At 39.9% G+C, this 24,460-nt stretch overlaps 1 protein-coding gene across 1 annotated transcript in view; it reads left to right on the forward strand.

Annotated features, from left to right (window-relative positions):
- LOC115295371 (estrogen receptor) overlaps window positions 1-24,460 on the forward strand; it is a 247,261-nt gene that overhangs the window by 14,225 nt on the left and 208,576 nt on the right. The gene's annotated exons all lie outside the window — the stretch shown is intronic.

A 24,460-nucleotide genomic window follows, 5' to 3' on the forward strand; every position in this document is an offset into this window, starting at 1 on the left:
TAAGGGAGTTCTATGGATAGTTTTTTGAGGAACCTCCACACTGTTTTCCAGAGCAGCTGCACCAGTTTACATTGCCACCAACAGTGTAGGAGGGTGCCCATCTCTCCACACCCTCGCCAGCATCTATAGTCTCTTGATTTGTTCATTTTAGCCACTCTGACTGGTGTGATGTGGTATCTCAGTGTGGTTTTGATTTGTGTTTCCCTGATGATGAGTGATGTTGAGCATCGTTTCATGTGCCTGTAGGCCATCTGGATGTCCTCTTTGGAGAAGTGTCTGTTCATGTCTTCTGCCCATTTCTTCACTGGGTTATTTGTTTTGTGAGTGTGAAGTTTGGTGAGTTCCTTGTAGATTTTAGATACTAGCCCTTTATCTGAAATGTCATTTGCAACTATCTTTTCCCATTCTGTCGGTTGCCTATTAGTTTTCTTGATTGTTTCCTTTGCAGTGCAGAAGCTTTTTATCTTTAATGTTTACTTATTTTTTAAAGAGAGAGACAGAGGATGTGAATGGGGGAATGGCAGACAGAGAGAGGGGAGAGAATCTAAAGCAGGTTCCAGGTTCCCAGGTGTCAGCACAGAGCCTGATATGGGGCTTGAACCCATGAACTGTGTGGTCACAACCTGAGCTGAGGTTGGATGCTCAACAAACTAAGCCACCCAGGAATCCTACTATTTGTCATATGTTTTAAAAACATAATTCCATTTGGATATCTGTATCCTTATTAGCAATCAGTATGCAGAGGTTAATAATACTTACTTCTAACATGTGAGTAATGTCTTATTTCAGCTTATTTTTGAAGTTTGATGTGAGTGATATTCATAAATATCTAAAGACGTTTCTCTATAGTAATATATAATGCTGGTGTTCTCAAGGTAAATACATTTGATTGATGTTTGATGTGGAAGAAAACAGATTTTCCCAAGCTAAGATGTATTTAGGAGGCTTAATGTAGACTTCATAATTTTTTTTAAGTTTATTTATTTATTTTGAGATAGAGATAGAGATAGAGATAGATAGAGAGAGAGAGACAGAGAGAAAATGAGTGAGTGAGGGGCAGAGAGAAAGGGAGAGAAAGAAATATTAAGCAGTCTCTATGTTCAGTGTGGAACCTGACATGGGGCTTGATCCCATGACTCTGGGACCATGACCTGAGTTGAAATCAATAGTCAGATGCTCAACCAACTGAGCCACCTGGGCACCCTGACTTCATAATTTTTATGTTTGCAACCTTCTTGATATTTTTCCTGGTTTTAGCTTTATGAGATATTTATGAAAATAAATAAAATGGCCAGAGACTTTTGCTTTCAAGAGTTGACATAATTTTTCCCATAATGTGAACCATTAGTAGGTGATAAACTTAGATACATCCTTTAATTTTTAAAAGCATGGCAGTAAACCTGATCTTGAAGGATGAAGAAAACGGTTTGGCTAGTTTTTATCAATTATGTTTAAGATGTTTGAAAGATTTTATTTCCCCTCCTTCTGTTCTCTCTATACTACTTTATCTTAAGGTTGGTACTATTGGTGCAGTTGATGTGAATGCATAAGATGAAGTGTGTGAATCTAGATCTCCACAATGGGCTTTTTCCCATTCTGCCACCTGTTGTGGCAGTTCCTCCTTGAAGTTTTGTAAATCCACGGGAGGAACAGGAGGAGCAGAGTGTGTGATGGCTTGGCTTTGGAACCCTGCTCCTTTTTCCTGCTCTTGTTGTCACGTCTGGTTACTGAACCAATTAAGGGCATCAGAGTCACAATCCCTGATTTTGGATCCACTTTTCCTAGAAATGCGAGTACGTTAAAAGTCTTATGGACCATTCTTTGCTCATAAAATGCTTCTTAGGTTGTGGCCACCTTTTCTGAATACAAGACAGGAGAAAGAGCTTGAGTGAAAGGTATGTGAAAATGTATGCGAATACACACACGAGTGCACACACTTTGGTATACACATAAATATGCATATTCACATACATAATATAGATGTGTATGTATATATATACACACATATATCTGAGTGATAGGATTATGGCTAAATTTTATTCTTATTATGCCTATTTACTTTGTTTTCTCCAATAAGACCCCTTACTTGTAAAATAAAAATACTATTTAAAAAATCCAGGTTGCAGTTGATGAACTTGTTTCACACTAGTATTGTCCTTAGTAGAGAAAGCTTGTTATGTATCCTGCAAATCTTCATTCTTTATTTTCAATATGTCTTAATTCTTTATTTGCAAGAGGACAAGTTTGCACTGAAGTGTAACTTTCATTTTATTATGTGTGAACCCAAGTGAAATTGCATCAGGTGGGCATCAGGTAGCTGAGACCAACAAAATAATATTTCTTCTGGACTGTTGAGAAGCTATGACAAAGAAAGAGAAAGAAAGGACTTGCGTCCATGATGACACTGGGGATCTAGGTCTCTGCGGCAGCTGGCCTAACCAGCAAAGATGAAATATTGGGGTCATGCAGCCAAACGGAAACACCTTCCTGAAAGGAGGACGCAAGTGCATTGGAAAGGCCCACTCCTTGCGTGAAAGCTTGTCAAAATGTGCCTTCTCAATTAGGGAACACTGGGGGACACTGTAACCACTGTCATGTGCAGGTCCTCAAATTTCATCCCCTTTCAAAGTGTTCCTTGTTCTTGAAAGGCTTGGAGATGCTCTTCTAATGTGTACATATTCTAGTGCCTTAAACACAAAGCTAAGACACCAAGGGATAAAAGCCATTCCACCTCAAAGCTTCATGAATTTCAATGGCTGTATTGCCATATTCAAACCAAAGGGGGGGGGGAAACCCTTACTAATCCTAGTTCTCTTGAATGAGTAAACTTTAAGACTTTGAGGACATCCTTCGGTAACACAAAGAAGCCTTATGAAGGTAGTGGGACTTGAGAAATATGAAAAGGAAGCTAAGAGCCCTGACCTCTGGGCATCAAGATTTCAATTCCTCCTTTCAGGAGGTGTTTCCGTTACTGCAACATCAGTCAACAACTGATGACACCCAGCCCCGCCCAGAGGCCGGGTCCTGCTCTCTGGGGTGTATGGTTAGAGAACACAGGCACCATTTGGCTGCATGACCCCAATATTTCATCTTTGCTGGTTAGGCCAGCTGCCGCAGAGACCTAGATCCCCAGTGTCATCATTTTCTCTCTCTCTCTCTCTCTCTCTCTCTCTCTCTCTATCTCTATCTCTATCTCTATCTCTATCTCAAAATGAGTGAGTGAGGGGCAGAGAGAAAGGGAGAGAAAGAAATATTAAGCAGTCTCTATGTTCAGTGTGGAACCTGACATGGGGCTTGATCCCATGACTCTGGGACCATGACCTGAGTTGAAATCAATAGTCAGACGCTCAACCAACTGAGCCACCTGGGCACCCTGACTTCATAATTTTTATGTTTGCAACCTTCTTGATATTTTTCCTGGTTTTAGCTTTATGAGATATTTATGAAAATGGCCAGAGACTTTTGCTTTCAAGAGTTGACATAAATTTTCCCATAATGTGAACCCTTAGTAGGTGATAAACTTTTTTTTTGAGTGGACTCCCTACATTAAATCAGTTTGCGGACAGCATTTGCTCCTCACTTTGATTGTCTGCCTTTTTGCCATTAACTCCTGGGGCCAGGGGCATGGGAAACAACGGATGAAATGAACCCTAGCAATTCATTCTGCTCCCACTTGTTCATTTAGAAATATATATATATATATATATATATGAGTATCTTGCCCATTATCTTTGACTGGAGCAGACTAATCACTGTAATGATGCTGCTTTGTTTCTTACAAAAAAAATCTATACCTTCAAGAAGGCCTTGGGATAGAAGCCTTGCCAATGACAAGGAGCGGACCCTCTGCCTTTTGAGATACACCATCTGAAGTCCCAGGGAGTTCTGAGCTTTGCATTTGCTCCTGGCTACCCTCGTTCAGGAGCAGTAGTGCAAATGTAGAGCACTTTGTCTGCACTAATGTGCCCAGAGGAGAAGCTGTTTCTTCTTACCTTGGGGGCAGAGACAGAATATTTTGTTGCCTTAACTCTGAAAAATATCCGAAGTGTCTTAGTGATTTTCTCTTTTAGAGATATTAAGTTTTCTCACTTAACTCTCATAATGCTGGAGCTTCTTAATCCAAATTAAGTTTAGTTTTTGAGGCCTTTCTCTTTTAAAGCTCTTCATTTTCCCCTCCAGAAGGGAGCTCTTTTAAAATACTGCTACTGCTATTAGATTAGCCCTTTTGGTCTTGCATAGTCTGCTTGCACATGGTGGAAGCCAAGGTGAGAGGTAAAGACAGTTGGATGGGACCGAGGAGTGATAGAGGAGTGTGGGATGTGCAGCCTGGCAGCTGATGGAGGTCCTGCTTGGGGCGGGGTGGGAGGGACTGCTGTGCTGGAGGAGAGGCAGCAGCGGATTCGGAAGTAGACCTGGTAATGGATCACAACAGACTGGATTTTGAGGGAGGGGAAGGGGATAATTCTGAGATGTTGAGTTAAGGATGCTTGAAGTAAAAAAAAAATTGTTTTTGTTTATTTTGAGAGAGAGAGACAGAGACATAGTGTGAGTGGGCAGAGAGAGAGGGAGACACAGAATCTCCCTCTGGGCTGCCAGCACAGAGCCCGACATGGGGCTCAAACTTGTTAACCATGGGATCATGACCTGAGCCAAAATCGGCTGTTTACCCAACTGAGCCACCCAGGTGCCTCTTGAAATTTTTTTTTTTAATGATGCATTTTGATAACTGAGCAGTAAGACTGGGAGTTGAATTTGAGATGTGTCCTGGCCCACTACCCTGCTTCTTGACCCATTCCTGTTTGTTTTTAGTATTCTATCTGTGAATTCATATATTCCTTTCAATTGCTTCATTTTCCCCCCCTAAGGAGTTTCGCTCTATATTTTAAGTAGAAACAAGATCACTCACACCTGGTCTTTGTCCCATTTGGGACTGCCCTTTTGCTTAAAACTGTAATTGAATTAGGGATTGCTGTGATTTATAGTTCATGGTATGAAGTCGTTTAAGTACTTAATAGTATATTTAAAGTGAAAGGAATAGAAATTAAAGGCTGAATCATTTACCATGAAATAACAGGTCAGATTAATTTATTTCTGCAAGACTTAGTGGAGATTTGTTCCTTTCTTCAAAATCGGCTTTGTTTCAATTACCAATTAAGTGGAGTGAACTGTTAAAAAAGGTGCATGAGTCAGGCTGCAGGAGCATTCTTCCAAGAAAATCTTACAGGAGCAGTCATCATGGGGGCTATCTGCTTTGTACCTGGCCATAAGGCAGTAAATTCAGAAGGGGTCGAAAATGGGGCTTGCTTCTCATTAAGTCTTACTTTTTCCTTCTTTCACCCATGTTTTTCAAATTCATGACTTATGACATACAAAACAGCATGGCTATTTTATTTCATTATTTTATTTTATTTTAGAGAGAGCATGAGCAGGGGAGAGGGGCACAGGAAGAGAAAGGGAGAATCCCAGCCAGGCTCCATGCTCAGTGCAGAGTCCGACATGGTACTCAGTCCCATGACCCTGAGATCATGCCTTGAGTTGAAATCAAGAGTCAGATGCTAAACTGACTGAGCCACTCAGATGACCTTAGTATGACGATTCTTTACCTCAGTGTATTTTCACATTTTTAATCTGGGCCCTGGTTTGTCCCAATTTATAAAAGATAGCTAATAAAATGATGATCACATGACTTTGCTGTACAAATATAAATTGCCATAAAAATATTTGAATCACCGTTAGTCTGCTTTCTCGGCTGTATAGTCTTAGCAAAAATATTTCACGTATTAGATTCAGGTAGATCTTCTCATTTCAGTGACCAAAATTAATTTCAAAGTAGCTTTGGGGTGGGGGTCAAAGAATACATTCTGGTGGAAGAATACTTGAGTGTCTTGGTTACCAGCGATTGTGGCAGGGATACAGCCCGACCTCTGTGACCATGAGCCTGTTGGGACCCCAACCTTGCCTCTTCTACTCTCTGTGTGCCAGCTTCATGCTCTCTACCAACTTCTGTTTTCCCTAGGGAGGGAAGCAGGGCTGGTGACAGCCGCCAAGGCTCACATCCTGTGACACTTCCAGTTAGCAGATGATAGGTAGCAGAAGGGCTCTGATTGTCTCACCTCTGGTCAGGGACACACCTTTTCCAGAGAAAAGGATAGCAATGTGAGCCAGACACCCTGGTTTATACCTGATGTCTCTGAACTTCCATTTCCTTGATTATAAGTGACACAGTGCTTTTTACCTTGCTGGACTGATACAGTGTTTAGAGATTATGCTTAATCTATAAAAAGTCATCATTATTATTTTTTTAAATGTTTATTTATTTTGAGAAGGTGGAAGGGCAGAGAGAGAGGAAGAGAGAATCCCAAGCAGGTTCCACGCTGTCAGCGCAGAGCCTGGTGTGGTGCTTGATACCGTGAACTGTGAGATCATGACCTGAGCCAAAATCAAGAGTGTGACACTTAACTGACTGAACCACCTAGGTGCCCCAAGAGTCATTATCATTATTACCTCCAAGTGGCTGTTTCAGTTTCCTCTAAGATATCTGTCTGCTTTGAAGCTAAGCAGAGCAAATACCTTAAATTTCATTATTTTGCTTCTAAAACAATTATTATTATACTTCCTAAACATAAATTTCTTTCTCATAGCCAGCACCTGAAAATTAGCTAATATTTCCACCTCAAAAACCAAAGAAGGAGAGTCACAGATTTGAAAATTTATTTGTGCATGTCTACTTCCTATGCTCTTAAAATTTTTTTAATGTTTATTTTTGAGAGAGAGAGAGAATAGAGCAGAGGAGCGGCAGAGATAGAGAGAGAGAGACAGAGACAGAGAGAGAGAGAGAGAGAGAGAGAGAGAGAGAGAGAGAATCTGAAGCAGGCTCCAGGCTCTGAGCTGTCACCACAGAGCCTGACATGGGGTTAGAACACACAAACTGTGTGATCATGACCTGAGCCAAAGCTGGATGCTCAACTGACTGAGCCAACTAGGCGCCCCACTTATGCTTCTTTAAGAATGTCAAGGTTTGGAGCGCACAGACAGTGTATCCTTAGGTCTCTTAAAATATCAAGCACAGATATTCTTTGTTTTCCAAAAGTTCCTGTTAGGCCACGTCTTTTTTTTTTTTTTTTTTATGAAAGATCTAATTAGTAATAGCTTTTATCGTAAAAGCAAAAATCCCCTTTAGATTATTTTCAGTTAGCAAATGACGGTACTAATGTAGGTCTTTTGTAAAAGCGATATGGCTTTAATGGAAACTTTTGGAAAGTGGGGGACACTCTTTATACAATTTCATCTTATGAAAAGTTTCATGGGAGTGTTCTATTTTTGGATGAGAAGGGGCAGAAATCCATATGTATTTTATTGGATATAGTGGAGATTCAAAATTCCTTGAGTGAATGAAATTTTTTTCTGTTATAATACCTCTTTTTGTAAAAATTTTTATCTAGTCTTTCCTTACTTAAAATGTCATTACAAAAAGAAAAAATATAGTGTTTAACTTCTATTTTATAGAATTAGAGGTAAACACTTTTTAAGTTAAAACTCATTGGACATATCCATTATTGAGATGGACATTATCTTACGGTTGTATGAGTCTATATAGCCCATTTTAAACCTTGCCATGTCTTTGATGGTGACACCGAAGAATATAATTGCTTTCTATGGAAGCATTCCCAAAGAGCTGGCTCTCCTTCCACACTAGCCTAGAATTTTTTAGTAAATGAGAAGAAAAAACAACTTCATAATAACCTTTATAATTGCCACTTCAAAATGGGAATTTGGAGTGACACCAAATTATTAATCAGTAAAAAGAGAGTAGATTTCAAAAAGGTAATTATACCAAATTTAACACCTCTTGAAATATATGCTGTTAAATAAATATAGTCTTATTCCCATTCTTATTGGTAAGCGATGAGGATAATTTAGGTACCTTGAATCAGAAATCGGAGTACAGATTGGCTTAAGAGTTTGGGGCTTACTTCTGGCTCTAGATGACTTTTGTCCTTTATCTTTTTGGACAAGAGAGACAGCCATATTCTCTTTAAAGCTCGGAAGTGGGTTATTAGTGTAGTTTAGATTTTCTTGAAGAGGCATGTTATGACTTCCCCACATTCCTGGACAGTTAGACTGCAATTCTTGGTTGCTTAAAAAGGTATTTGAATGTATTGTAAGGAGCCCAAATACAAGGCTCTTTTTCTCACAGTTTTGCTTGCTTTTGCAAGCTCTAGAATAGTTTCCAGCTCTGACAGTTAGCCTTATGCTGACTGGAGTGAATTTTTTTTGATATGACAAACTGTTTTGGATGATTTACACTTGACTGTATAAACGTAGCCTAGCAAGTTATATAATGCGAAGAGAATTCGTTCAGTGTAAGAAAGGATTATTTAACTACTAAGAAAATGATAGGTTATTACAGATGGATTTGAGGGTATTGTTGTGCAGGTGCTGTCCCTACAAATTAGAGCTCTGCCAATATAGAGATTTAGTACCATCGTCATGATGATGGCTAACGTTTAGGGAGTACTCGCCCTGCACCAGGCTCTTTGTTATGGGTTTATATGCATCATCTCATTTAATCTTCCACAAAATTCGAGGAAGCCAGCTCTACAATTGCTCCCATTTTATAGGTGAGGAAACTGAGGCATTTAAGAAATAAAACCAGTATTGAACCCAACTAGTTGGAAGTACAGAACCCAGTGTGCTCTATTGACTGTCGTGTTCTACTGCCTCCCTCAAGGATGGAATCCTTTAAAACCCTTTTAAACCCTCACTGGAAGTGAGGAGTGCCACTGTAGCTGGCTCTTGTCCTGCTAGATTTAAAGGCAAGAAGGGGGGGGGTACAGAGTTGGCTGGGCTCAGTCCTGCTTGCCAAGAGGAATAAGGCTATTCCCATGCATTGGCAGAACCTGGGACACCTCGTGGGCCTTCCTGTATCCTCTCTGGCAGAGGAGAAAGGTTAGTGATGACTTCACCCTCTATACGGAGAGGAGACCTAGGTCCCTCAGGGACAAAGGTTGGGTCAGCGCAAAACAAGGGAAGCCAGCCTCCGCTGGGGCAGGAGGAGAGTCACAGATTCTCAGGCTGGCTTTGTGATAGGAGCAGAAGCAGACTGGAGCCTCTGTCTGTGGTTTGGGTGTTCTTTGCTGGGGGACCTGCAGATCAAGAAACACAGCTCACACTTAGCCCTTTTCCTATTCTTTATAAAAGAAGTGTGGTAGCTTTCCCTTGCTTAACAAGGTTCTGGTGGTTAAGTTTATTACTTAGTCTGTGGGCTGCAAAGGAGGGAGAAATAATTTCTGGATCGGGGGTAGAACCAGAAAAGAAGTGAAGATTGTTCATCCCAGGCTGGTTTTGGTTAGAAATTTTCAACAACACTTTTTTATTATTATTAACCCTCCCTACCCTCCAGAAATACACATGTTAAATATTAAACAGTACAGTGTGGTACATGATGGAAAGCTCAGGCCTTCCTCTGGTCCTATATCAAAATCTTTACTTCCTGTCATGATAGGTAAACACTAGTAATAGTTTGATCCAAAAATTACATACATACACACACACCCACTCACCCCCCCACACACATATAGTTTTGGATCTAAAAATAGCATTATACTCTACATGTTATCCTTTGAATCGATTTTCTCACTGAAAAATTTATGTTGTAGATTTTTCCATATCAGTATATATAGGTCTCATTTTTTTTAAATGACTGTATTTTAGTCCATAGTAATTAACACATTCACAACAAAGTTTTATGGTGGACCTAGCGTTTGCCTATATTATCTGTCTGGACCTCAAAGCAGCCCCTAAGGGAGATTTCAGACAATCAAGAGGGATTTCTTGGTTCACCTGGGATCCCATGACTCATACATGCCCAGATTCCTACACGAGTCCAGTGCTCTGAGCCTTGTGACGTTCTGCAAATATGCCCATCATTCCATATGCAGCAACCACAAAAGGAGATACAACCTTAAGCAATTAAAAAAAAAACCCCAGGGCTGAAGGGGGAGGAGGGGGGGAAGGGGGTGATGGTCATGGGGGGGCACTTGTGGGGAGAAGCACTGGGTGTTATATGGAAACCAATTTGACAATAAACTAATATTAAAAAAAAAAAAGACATACAGTCTAACTCCAAAAAAAAAACCAAACTTGAACCCTAAGAATTCAGATCAAAAGGAAGTATGTCCCTGAGGAAAGTGAGAAAAGAGAATCATCAAAATTTAGAACCAGAGTGGTTTCTTCTTCCCTTTCCTTTTAGAGATGAGACCTGGGTCCAAGAATCCAATGGCTTAGCTTGTTCAGGGCACTCAGGCCATCTTTCTGGAGGCTAGCTCTTGAGGTTGGGTGGAGGAAGAGACTCTAGATTTTTCCAGGCTCTCTTGTTTTCATTAGCTGGAATGGGGTGTGGATAAGCAAATAGACAGTGTAGCCCGAACACGCTTGGGAAATGAGAAAACTCCTTTCCAAGCATTGTGGACTGGCCTCTTCTGGGAGTATCCTCCTCATAGGACAGTCTAGCCACACAGATTTGAGCTGTCTGGTTACCCAGGATAAGTAGATTTAATATATTCCCACATATCTGTTTACTGAGCATCTAACATTCATCCAGTTTTTCACTGGGCTGCCGGGCTACTGCAGCGTGTGTCGGAGAAACTATCCCCAACCATGAGGCCTAGAAGACACATGAGATTATATGCTACTCTGGGTTAAATTTACTACATGAGTAAGTCCAATAAATACAAAACTGTTGTCTCTATGAATAGTGTTTGTTTTATCAAACAACCATTGTGTAAAGGTCATTGGCAAGACAATGAATCACCCCACTGATTTCTGCTAGTTGGGAGAAATTGTTTTTTAAGCTGAGACTGTAGGCTAGTAGATATTTCTAAATCTGACAGATTATCTCCTCATTTTTGAAGCGGACTTAAAGGTAAAAAGGGAATAACGGCTCATGTTAAAAAGTGCTGGAGTCTTTTGACCATTGAAACAGAAGCTCCTGCCTCTTCTTTCATGACTTTTATCAGGATGCTTTGGAGGAACTTTCCTAAGGCTCCTGAGGATGGATGAAACCCCTTATTTAGTGGTTAGGTGGCCACAGGCTTAAAGGACATTCACAGTCCACACCGCATCAGATCTTAGTAAGCCCCTCCTTTTCCTTCTTGCCTACATCACCAAGGAGACCTGTCCAGGAGCGGGAAGGTAGGGCCCTGTGCTTCTTAGTGGTCCTAGAAATCCAGGGCCATGAGCGCAGTGCTGCTCCACGTCTCTGAGTTCTTGCTCTCTTGCTCTGATCACCAACCCATTTCCCTCTTACTTGCATCCTCAGTTTTGGACCAGAACATTTTGAAATAGTTCCTACTGCTTTTGGACACCAGTGTCTGGACTTTAAATGACTCCAGGTAGGAAGAAAGCTTGGGAAACTCTCTGGAAACAATTGAACAGAGCAAAGGAGAGGGTCTGGAGGTGAGCTGAATGCTGCCTGGTATTGAACTAATCACACTGGTTGTCACAGCGCTCCCTTTTTGTGTGATGCTTATCTGTTGTTCCAGAAGGAGCGATTTCAGAAAGTCCTTTTCTTGGCTGTGGAACAGCTTCTTGCTTATTTGCTGAGCCTTAAGAAGCATTATCGAAACTGGTTCCTTGTCTCTGGTGTACTACAATGAGATGGTAGTCGCTGATTTCATTATGTTTTCCTTTATTGCAGCTGTTGGTTTGATCTTGTGCCAGGTGCGTAAAACAATTGTGGTTTCACAGATGGTAAGCAGGGGAGGACAAGGAGAGGGACCAGGTCATTGCCCTGGCTAGGATTTTTTAGCAGACTGGGGTCTGACAAGGGCAAAGAACGGATTTCCTCTTCATTTTCCTTTAGAAAAAGAAACTTTCCAGGACAATCCTCTTTCCTAGAATTCCTTTAAGTGTTGTTTCTTTTAAAACTATCCTTAGACGCAAATAATATTTTTACTTCACTTAAAAAATAAAAAGGCAAACTGCCATTTGAAGGTGGCTGTTGTCGCTGGTAAGACAGAGAATTGACTAGCTGTAAAAAAATATAATCTGGGCTGCATGATTAAGGCATGGCATTTCCATTTGCGTGCCATTACATACAGATGTGGTTGTGAAATAGTTCAAACCATGGCACACTGAATGTCCTCACTGGATTTTTAGGAATGTGTTCACTGAGACAGCCAAAGCCTATTTCATTTGGTTTGGCTTGGTGCACTGGCTGTAAATCAGAGAATATTCACTTTAATATCTGAGTCAAAATTTATTTCCAAATATAATACTGCAGTTGTTCTTTTACATAAAGTAAATTTCCTATTTATTTCCTCAATACCTTGCCTTCTGCTTTCTCTCTATTTTATGCTGGAATGTGTTGAAAGGTTTTCCAGGGACATTTTCATAATATATGTCATAATCTACTGATGAATATATTTCATGGGATTAATCTCTCATATCTTTAACGTTGGGAGTCTTAGGAATTGCAGATCTGGAAATAATTTCATTGCTGCTTCCGAAGTGCCCTCCTAGTGATATACCATTGTAATTATGTTAGGGAAAAACATTTTGATAGTAGTTTACAGTGTAACAGTTTTTCGACATCTGGCTAGGTATAGGTCTCGAGTTCTTTCCATGTCATCAGCCCTATGGTGGTGTTCCTGGAGTAACAGGCTTTGATCATAGGTGGCCCTGCCTCTGGTAGCCCTGTGACCTTGAACAAGTTAGTTAATCTCTTGGGGTCTCAGTTTCTGTTTCTATAACATGGGAGTTACAATGACCTGACTTGTCACTTGTGATGTTTAGATGAGATAAAGGGCTAAAGTCACCTGGCCTGGTGCCTGGTCCAAGCGGAGCACATGGCCAATACTGCTGGCCAGTCCTTGGGCCCAAGGGCATTTTTTTTAAAAGAGGAAAATCTGAACAGGCCAACTTAAAATGCACATCTTAGATTTCTTTTCCTGTCCTGCCTCATGGAGATGCTTCCTAAACATCCAACTTCGTTTTTAAAAATTGTGGTAAAATATACATAACATGAAATTTCCTATTTTAATCATTTTCAGTTGTAAAGTAGAATGGCATTTAGTAATTCGCATTGTTGTGTAAATATCACCACTGTCCTTCTCCAGGGCTTTTTCATCATCCCAAATGGAAACTCTGTACTCATTGCACAATATACTCCCCATTTCCCCCTTCCTATAACTTCTGGTACCTTGTATTTAATTTTCTGTCTCTATGAATTTGACTACTCTAGATACTTTGCATTTAGTTGGAATCATACAATATTTGTCCTTTGGGTCCGGCTGATTTCACTCAGCATGTCTTCAAGGTTCACCTATGTTGTAGCATGCATCCAATTTTAATTCTTTTTAAGACTGGATAAAATTCTATTCTATGTATGTACCACATGTTTTATCCACTTATCTGCCAATGGACATTTGGGTTGTTTCTAGCTGTTGGCTATTGTGAATACTGCTGCTGTAAACACGGGTGTGCAAACGTGGGTGTTTGAGTCTGTGCTTTTAGCACTTTTGGGAAAATACCTAGGAATGGAACTTCTGGGGCATGGATTCTTCAACTTCATTTTGACATGCCTCCCAAGCTTCTGGGCTACATTTATAATAGTTTGCTGGGTAGTGTGCTTGCTGGTGTGCTACTGAAATCTGAAATACAGTGTGTTTAAAATTTTTCCACACCTCTTCTTCCCACTCCACTCCCCAATCAGATACTCTTTTTTGATGAATGTTAAGAATAAGTTTTGAGAGATTCTGGCACAAGCCACCAGAATCTTTGACCTCCTTCTCTTCCCGTTCCTCCTTCACTAGCCCAAAGAATTTGGCAAAGTGATATCAAGCTTTACATCTTTCCTCTGCCTTGCCCACTCTACTACTCAGAGATGACTAGTGCATATTTTGGTATTTTTTTCCCCCTTGGCATTACCTTGAACATTTTTTTTCATATATTCTTTTTTTTTCCTGTTTATTTATTTATTTTGTTAACATATGCAATTATTTTCCATCATTTACACTACAGTAGTTACAATTACACTCCAAACAGAAAAGCAAAGTAAAAAATCAAAACCCCAACTTCTATTTCATGTAATTAGACTTATACAGAAATTAGAAGGTTATGTAACAACTAGTTAATCACCTTGAACGTTTTTAATCCTTCATTTTTCCATTGAAAATCAATACTGGTTTTCATTAAAAATTCTTTGGAACTCTCATTTCTACAACAAGTTCTTTCAGGACCAAGTCTTGCTTTCGTCTTGACCTGAGTTTTGAGGTCCTGAGGTGTGGCAACCATTGCTTTTTTTGTGGCCATTGAATTCTCAGTCTCTCCTTCTTTCATAGAACTCCAACCTGCCCCCCTTGGGAGGCCTGTACTCCATATGGGACTGGGTAGGGGAGGCAACACAGAGCTTTAGCAACTTCATTTTGTTCAGATAACGAATACGTGTTGAGTTCCACTGGTGCCTGAGAATGTGCTGGGCACAGGATAAATGGTGGTAAATAAGGCAGGTATAGTCCATTTCTTGTCAAGCTTAAAGTGACCTGAGGATGGTGACAAACACTTAAAGTCCAATGTAGTAAGCATTGTGACAGGATAAAAACTAGGCATCATTGGAGGGGCAGAAAAGAATCCTAGAAGAATTGATGTCTCGGTGGACACACCTGAAAGATTCATGGGAGTTAGTTGAGCCAACTGTAGGGAAAGTCTATTCCCACAGGAAGGAACGGCGTGTGCAAAGTCCTGGGGCTGAGAAGGAGCACGGTGTGTTTGAACTGAAAGACATGGTTAGAACTTAGAGACTGGTAAGAGATAAGGCAGGAAAGGAGGTAGGGGCTGATCAGGAACAGCTTGGTAAGCTGGTTAAAGGCATTTAGATATTATCCTTAGAGCTTTGAGGAACACCAGCATATTAAAGCAAGGTGGCATACGATTTTAGAAGGATCACCTAGTGACACAGTGGGGAATGGTTGGCCAGGAAAGGCTGGAGGCAGAGGGTGGCTTAGTGGGCTGGAGATGGTATGAGTTATGGTAGGGATGGTGGGCCCAGGAGAAATCGACTTTGCTCTGAAAAAGAATTTTAAAATAATTGATCTGATAGTGTGTGCCATGTGTGTGAGGGTTTGAATGAGGAAGCAGGTAGAGAGTCTTGAGTAACACCACGTCTCAGACTGTGTGATGTGGCGGTAAATAGGAGGACATTGATGAGGAAAGATGACAGACGGTTATGTTTGGGACACATTCATTTTGATGAGACTATGAGGAGATCAAGTCTAGATAGACTGTGGGCAGGTAGGTATATGGGTGGGAAGCTCGCAAAGAGATTTGGCCTCAGGTGTTTGCCAGAATATGCTGAGGGGAAATTGTGGCAAATGGAAAGATACACAAGGTTAAATTCCCCTCAGGCTACTGCTTTTTTTTTTTTTAGCTTCATTGAAGCATAAGTAACAAAATTATAAAATATTTAAGATGTTCGTTGTGATGATTTGATACATGTATACCTTGTGAAAGGATTCCCTCCACTAAGTTAGTTAACACATCCATTACCTCTTTACCTTTTGTGTATGTGTGTGTGTGTAGTGAGAATGTTTAACTTCTACTTTTTGAGCAAATTTCATTGATAATGAAATGAATTGTTATTAATTATAGTCACTATGTTATACATCAGATCCTCAGACCTTATTCTTCACAAGACTCCATACAAGTGATACCACGCAGTATTTGTCTTTCTCTGTCTGGCTTATTTCACTTAACATAATCCCCTCCACGTTTATCCATGTCATCTCAAATGATGGAATTTCTTTATTTTTTAAGGGTGAATAATACCCCAATATGTTTATATAAATACCACATTTTATTTGTTCATTTATCTGTCAATGAACACTTAGGATTGTTTCCATACCTTGGTGATTATAAATAATGCCTCTATGAACATGGTAGCCCAGATGTCTCTTAACGATGTCATTTCCTTTGGGCAAATGCACTATTGGAATCGCTGGATCATGTGGTAGTTCTATTTGTAATTTCTCAAGGAGCCGCCATTTTGTTTTCCAAAGTGGCCGCTCTGGTTTACAGTCCACCAAAGGTACCTCCTCACCTGCTTGTTTTAATTCGGTCTGTTTTATATTTCTTTTGAATCTCTGGTGATGGGTCATTGCTTAGTTTTGTAACTGGCAAGTGTCGTCCTTCTATGTGATGGTAACAATGCAAAAACAGCTGCTACTGATGGAGAGAAAAACATGAAGGAAAGGAAACACAAAAAGTTTAGAGGAAGAGTCCCAGAGGTGTGTGATGAAAAGCTGTGTGTGAGCCCATCTGGTGGCCCAGGAGCTGTGGGTCAGCCTGGTGGCTCCTGCCCACTGACACCTTTCCTGTTGCCCCTCTTCCTTTCTGTTTAAGGTTCATTCGTCTCTGCTTCTCTCCACTTCTAACTATTCAGACCTCACATTAGTCCAAAGGCTTTATTTTTACGTTTTGGTGGGCAACAAAATAGTGATTATTTCTCCGAAACTTCACCTGAGCCTAACATCTTGGCTTTGGTGTTTTGGACTTCACACAGGCCTTTGTGAAAGACTTGCAAATAGTTGTTAATGGTGTTTGTTTCAGAAGAGTTTGTTTTAATTGTACATTTCAAATGTGTTACCGATGCATTTTTCTTCTTGTTGCCAATTTACCAATTTTAAATTTTCATGTAGTTGGAGGCATGAGAAAATCCATTTTGTCACTAAAGGCATGCATTACAAACATGATTCTGCTCTGTATCTACTTTCTTTCTTGTTAAGGGATGAGTTCAATTGTGCAAATCTAGCATATTTTATCTTTGAACATGTCAGTTCAGGAATTTCACTTGGTTATATAAAGATACACATCTACAATGGATGGCCAATGCAAACACAGCATTTAGCCAATTGGCTTCTGACCCCATTCAGTTATTCCATCTTCTGGCTTGCAAAACAATTGTTTTGGGGAGGAAAGTGAATCGAAGTTAATTCTTGGTTTGGATGATCATCGGCTGTTTTCTTCTGAGACTTAATGTAAACTCATTGATTTTGGTGTTAAAATAAATCAACGGTTACTGCATAAACATCATAGGAGACCAAACATAGAGTTTCTTTGAGGTGTCAGAAGTCTGCATCTTTTGCTTAAAATTAACATCTGTCCAGGTAAATTTTGTTTCTGGTTCCATTATTTCCTCAGTTGTCCCTGTTAATGAGGGCAATGCTAAACATAATAATTGTACCTGGATATTTGAAGCAGTGAGTGGTCTCCTACTAAAGTTGTCAGTTTACAATTTTTGTGGGCTAGTTTGCTGGTTACATTTTAATCTGATCTGAAGCCTATGTATGTAGTCATTTTTTAAAATATAGTTTATTTTGGAGACAGAAAGAGACAGGGCATGAGTGGGGGAGGGGCAGAGAGAGAGGGAGTCACAGAATCCAAAGACAAGCTCCAGGCTCTGAGGGTCAGCACACAGATCCTGATGCGGGGCTCAAATACACAAACCGTGAGATCATGACCTGAGCTGAAGTCGGACACTTGACGGACTGAGCCACTGAGGCGCCCTTGTAGTAATTTTTATAATGTATATTGAAAGATGAAGAACCAAGTTTTATGAGACCAATCTTTCTTGTAAAGCCCCACCCACCCTATTCTAATTGAGATTGACCCTTGAATAATGAAGAAAGAGTTCTGTAGTTAAAACATTTCACTGCAGGGGCACCTGGGTGGCTCAGGTTATGATCTCATGCTTCCTAGATCGAGCCCTGCATCAACTTCACGTTGATAGTGTGGGATTCTCTCTCCTTCTCTCTTTGCCCCTCCCCCACTCTTTCTCCATATAAAAATAAACTTTAAAAAAACCCACAACATTTCACTGCATGTTGCATCTTGCCTTTAATGAATGGAAAAGTGGAAACCCAGATGATCTGAATTACAGGCTGCAATATTTCCTCTTTTTTTAAAATTTTGTTTATGAGAGTGGGAAACATTTTAATATAGTACACATCATCTCCATAGTCTAAATTCAGGTATAAGAATTTAAACTTCTAGAGGGGGAGGAGGCAAGATGGTGAAGTTGGAAACTCCATACTTTTTACCTGCCCACATCTCTCCAACAAAGAAGGACTGAAGCCATCAGACACTGAACCACAAGAGTCTGGGAGGAAAAGGGACAGAGTCCACTAAGAAGACAGTGTCATAAGGCTACCTCAAGAAACAAGCCAAAGTACACATGACCAGGAGTCCCAGATACCAATATGAGTAGGGTAACAAAATAACCAAAGGCACAAGAGAGACAAGGGACACCATTGAATACTTCCTCAACAGATAGGCCCTGGACAGTCAATTAGCCTCCTTCAATATAGCAATACTCACAGGTGCAGATTGCATAACAAGCTTTTAAAACTGAAAAGAGACAGAAAGCTAGCAAAAATGATGAAATGGAAGAACTCTCCTCTAAAGAAATCCCAAGAAGAAGTCACAGCTACAGAACTGCTCAAAACAGATATAAGCAACATAACTGAGCAAGAATTTAGAAAAATTGTCATAAAATTAATCACTGGGCTTGAAAAAGGCATGGAAGACATCAGAAAAACTATTGCTACAAAGAATGTGGACCTTAAAAATAGTTGTGATGAATTAAGTTCTATAAATGTGGTGCATAATAAAATAGAGGCATGGATTGAAGAGGCAGAGAGGAGAATAGGTGAATTAGAAGACACGATTATAGAAAAAGAGGAAGCCGAGAAAAAGAGAGAGAAATTGATCCCAGAGCATGAAATGAGAATTTGAGAACTGAGTGATACAATCAAATGCAAAAATATCCATATCATAGGAATTCCTGAAGAAGAAGAGAAAGACGCTGAAGGGGGTATCTGAACAAATGATAGCTGAGAACTTCCCCAATCTGGGGAGGGAAACAGACATTGAAATCCAAGAGGCACAAAGAACCTTCCTCAGATGTAACTTGAATCTACCTTCTGCATGACATATCATAGTGAAACTGGCAAAATATAAGAATAAAGAGAGAATTTTGAAAGCAGCTATGGAAAAAAGGGCCCTAACATACAAAGGGAAACCTATCAGAGTAGTTACAGACCTATCTACTGAAACTTGGCAGCCCAGAAAGGGATGGCAGGAAATCTTCAATGTGATGAGCAGAAAAAATATGCAGCCAGGAATCCTTTATCCAGCAAGCCTGTCATTTAGAATAGGAGAGATAAAGGTTTCCCAAATAAACAAAAATTGAGAGAATTCATTGCCACTAAGCCAGCCCTACAATAAATCCTAAGAAGGACTCTACGAGGGAAATGTTGCAAGGAACACAAGGTACCAGAGACACCACTACAAGCATGACCCCTACAGAGAACACAATGACTCTAAACCCATATTTTTCAGTAATAATAACTGAATGTAAATGGACTAAATGCTCCAGTCAAAAGACATAGGGTAGCAGAATGGATAAAAAAAAACACACACACCTATTTGCAGTCTACAAGGGACTCATTTTAGACCTGAAGACATCTTCAGATTGAAAGAAATATCTATTATGCAACTGGAAGTCAAAAGAAAGTTGGAGTAGCCATACTTATATCAGACAGACTGGACTTTAAAGTAAAGGAAGTAACAAGAGATGAAGAAGTGCATTATATAATAACTTCAAGGTCTAGCCATCAGGAAGAACTAATGATTATAAACATCTATGCACCGAATTTGGGAGTACCCAAACAAATAACAATTAATCACAAACAGAAACAGTCTTATTGATAAGAATGTGCTAATTGCAAGGGATTTTAATACTCACAGCAATGGATAGATCAACTAGACAGAAAATCACTAAAGTAACAATGGACCTGAATGGCACATTGGAACAGATGGATTTGACAGATATATTTAGAACTCTACATTCTTAGGCTATGGGATTCACTTTCTTCTTGTGTGCACATGGTTCATTCTCCAAGAAAGACCACATACTGGGTCATCAAGCAGCCCTCAATAAATATAATAGAATTGAGATCATACCATGTACACTTTCAAATCACAATGCTATGAAATTTGAAATCAATCACAGGAAAAAGTCTGGAAAACCTCCAAAAACGTGGAGGTTAAAAACTACCCTACTAAAGAATGACTGGGCCAATGAGGCAATTAGCAAAGAAATTAAAAAATATATGGAAACAAATGAAAGTGAAAATACAACAATCCTAACTGTTTGGAATGCAGCAAAGGCTGTCTTAAGAAGAAAGTATATTGCAGTCTAGACCTATTTCAAGAAACTATAAAAAGCACAAATTCCAAATCTAATAGTGCACCTCAAGGAACTAGAAGGAGGGCAGCAAGAGCACCCCAATGCAGCAAAAGAAGAGAAATAATAAAGATCAGGGCAGAAATAAACAATATAGAATCCCAAAACACGGTTGAACACATCAATGAAACCAAGAGTTGGGTTTTTGAAAAAATAAAATTAATAAACCTCTAGCCAGGCTTCTCAAGGTGAAAAAAAAAGCACCCAAATAGACAAAATCACAAATGAAAATGGATCTATTACAACCAATCCCTCAGAAATACAAGCAATCATCAGGGAATGCTATGAAAAATTATATTTCAACAAACTGGACAACCTAGAAGAAATAGACAAATTCACAAACACATATGCACTACCGACATTCAAGTGGGAAGAGATAGAAAATCTGAACAGGCCTATAACCAGTGAAGAAATTGAATCACTTATCAAAAATCTCGCAATGAATAAAAACCCTGGGCCAGATGGCTTCCCTGGGGAATTCTACCAGACATTTAAAGCAGAGTTAATACCCATTCTTCTCAAGCTATTCCAAAAAATAGAAATAGAAGGAAAACTTCCAGACTCATTCTCCGAAGCCAGCATCACTTTGATGCCCAAACCAGACAGAGAGACCCACGAAAAATGAGATCTACAGGTCCACATCCTTGATGAATGCATGTGGAAAAATCCTCAACAAGATACCAGCAAATCAAATTCAATAGCATATAAAAAAAATCTACCATGATCAAGTAGGATTCATTCCTGGGTTACAGGGCTGGTTCAGTATACACAAATCAATCAATGTGATGCATCACGTTAACAAAAGAAAGGATAAAAACCATATGATCCTGTTGATGGATGCAGAAAAAGCATTTGACCAAATACAGCATCCTTTGTTAATAAAAACTCTCAAGAAAGTTGGGATAAAAGGAACTTACTTAAACATCATGAAAGACATTTATGAAAATCCCACAGCTAAAATCATCCTCAATGGGGAAAACCTGAGAGCTTTCTCCCTGAGATCAGGAACACGACAGGGATGTCTACACTCACCACTGTCATTTAACATATTGCTAGAAGTCCTAGTATCAGTAATCAGACAATAAAAAGAAATAACAGGCATCAGAATTGGCAAAGATGAAGTCAAACTTTCACTTTTCACAGATGACATGATGCTCTACATAGAAAACTCAATAGACTCCTCCAGAAGCCTACTAGAACTGATCCATGAATTCAACAAAGTCACTGGGTACAAAATCAACATACATAAATCCATTGCATTTTTATACACCAATAATGAATCAACAGAAAGAGAAATCAAGAAAGTGATCCCATTCACAATTGCATGAAAAACCCATAAAATACATAGGAATAAACCTAACCAAAGATGTAAAAAATCTGTATGATGAAAAGTATAGAAAACTTATGAAGGAAATTGAAGAACACACAAAGAAATGGAAAAATATTCCATGCTCATGGATCATAAGAATAAATATTGTGAAAATGTCATTATTACCCAAAGCAATCTACACATTCAAGGCAATCCCAATCAAAATTGCACCAGCATTCTTCTCAAAGCTAGAACAAATTATCCTAAAATTTGTATGGAAGCACAAAAGACCCCAAAGAGCCAAAGTAATATTGAAGAAGAAAACCAAAACAGAGGCATCACAAAGCTGTCATCATCAAGACAATATGGTATTGGCACAAAAACAGACACATAGACCAATGGAATAGAATAGAGAACCTAGAACTGGTTCCACAAATGTATGGCCAATTAATTTTTGACAAAGCAGGAAAGAGTATCCGATGGAAAAAAGACTGCCTCTTTAGCAGGTGGTGCTGGGAGAACTAGACAGCAACATGCAAAAGAATGAAACTAGACCAGTCTCTTATACCATACACAAAAAGAAACTCAAAAGGGATGAAGGACCTGTATGTGAGACAGGAAACCATCAAAACCCTAGAGGAGAAAGCAGGAAACAGCCTCTTGACCTCAACTTCAGCAATTTCCTACTGGACACATCCTCAAAGACAAGGGAATCAAGAGCAAAAATGAACTATTGGGACTTCATCAAGATAAAAAGCTTCTGCACTGCAAAGGAAACACTTCAGAAAAAAAATAGTCAATTGAAAGAATGGGAAAAGTAGTTGCAAATGACATATCAGATAAAGAGCTAGTATCCAAAATCTACAAGGAACTCACCAAACTCCACACCCAAAAATTGAATTAATCCAGTGAAGAAATAGGCTGAAGAAATGAATAGACACTTCTCCACAGAGGACATCCAGATGGCCAACAGACACATGACACGATGCTCAGTGTCACTCATCATCAGGGAAATACTAATCAAAATCACACTTAGATACCACCTCATACCTGTCAGAGTGGCTAAAATGAACAAATCAAGAGACTATAGATGCTGGCAAGGATGTGGAGAAACGGGCACCCTCCTACAACGATGGTTGAACTGTAAACTGGTGCAGCTGCTCTGGAAAACAGTGTGGAGGTTCCTCAAAAAATTAACAATAGAACTCCTCTATGACCTAGCAATAGCACTGCTAGGGATTTACCCAGTGGATACAGAAGTTCTGATGCATAGTAGTACATGCATCCCAATGTTCATTGCAGCACTTTCTACAGTAGCAAATCATGGAAAGAGTCTAAATGTCCATCAACTGACAAGATCAAGAAGATGTGGTTTATATATACAATGGAATTCTACATGGCAATGAGGAGAATGAAATCTGGCTATTTGTAGCAACGTGGATGGACCTCGAGGGTGTCATGCCAAGTGAAATAAGGCAGAGAAGGACAGATACCACATGTTTTCACTCACAAGTAACAGGAGAAACTGAAGAGGGAACCATGAGGGAGGAGAAGAAGGAAAATAGTTGGGGAGAGGGAGGGAGGCAAACCCGAGAGACTCTTGAATACTGAGAACAAACTAGGGCTGATGGGGAGGGGGGTGGGGGGAAGGGGGGTGATGGGCATGGAGGAGGGCACTTGTGGGAATGAGCCCTGGGTGTTTTATGGAAACCAACTTGAGAAAAAAAGAAAAAAAATAGAGTGAAATAAAAAAGAATTTAGACTTCTGTACATGGACTTCTTCATAAAACCATGGCAATATTTATTAATTTGTGGAATTTAATGTTCTGCCCACTATAAACCAGACTTCTTTTGAGGGATAAAGACAGGGAGGTGAGCTCTGAATCTTAGAGCAGAAACTTCTTGTGGGCAATTGGCTATATGTGCCGAGAACTCAAGAGTTGGGCTGGGGGTATAAATCTGTGAGTCATTTGCATTTATGACAAGGGAAGCTGTAGCCATGGAATGCATTCTCCTGTGAGAGAATTTGGAGTCATAAGAAGGGCCTGATATTGAGCCCTATGCAGATGTAGCTTAATGTTGGATGGTGTGAATCTGCACATAACACCTAGAAGCCATGACCTGAGGGGGAGAAAGAATAGCGGAATGTTTTCTCTTATGGACGCCAAGGGAAAAATCACATTTCAGGAGGGAGGGAGGAATTGTCAGATGCTTCTGTAATGTCAAGTATGATGTGGACTGAAATATCTCTTGAGTTCAGCAATCACGGTCAATGGTGATATCAGGATTTAAGTAGCTTATGTGGCCCAGCTAAGGTAGAATAGAAGCATGGGTTGAGCCATGCAGGAGAGGAAAAAGTAGACCTCAGGTGTGTAGACATCTCTGAGGAGTTGAACTGAGAAGGGGTGGGATGTAAGATGGAAGTTTGCGAGTGATGTGAGGTCACAGGAGCCCATTTTTGGGAGACTGAGTTGCACGTGACAGACGTGAATGAGAGAGCAGCATTTGAGCCATAGAAATTCAGTTAGCAAGAGGGAAAAGGAAGAGGATTAATAAAGAAAGAGGATTGATAAACAGTAAGAGCAACAGTATTTAATGAGTGCTTACCACATCCAGGGCACTCTGGTAAACCCTTGCCATGTATCACATTTAATTCTTGGGAAAATGCCACATAGTGAGCATCATCATTTTCTCTAGGAGAGAGAGGGGTGAGACCTAGAGATGTTAACTGAAATGCTCAGCATCCTCCAGCCAGTAAATGATGGACTAACTTATCAACTTAAGGACTAAACTTTGCTGCCACCCCAGCTCAGTACCCTGGACTTGAATTTAGGTCTTCCAGGCAGCAT

This window comes from Suricata suricatta, chromosome 7 (assembly GCF_006229205.1).
Source record: "Suricata suricatta isolate VVHF042 chromosome 7, meerkat_22Aug2017_6uvM2_HiC, whole genome shotgun sequence".
NCBI lineage: Eukaryota > Metazoa > Chordata > Mammalia > Carnivora > Herpestidae > Suricata > Suricata suricatta.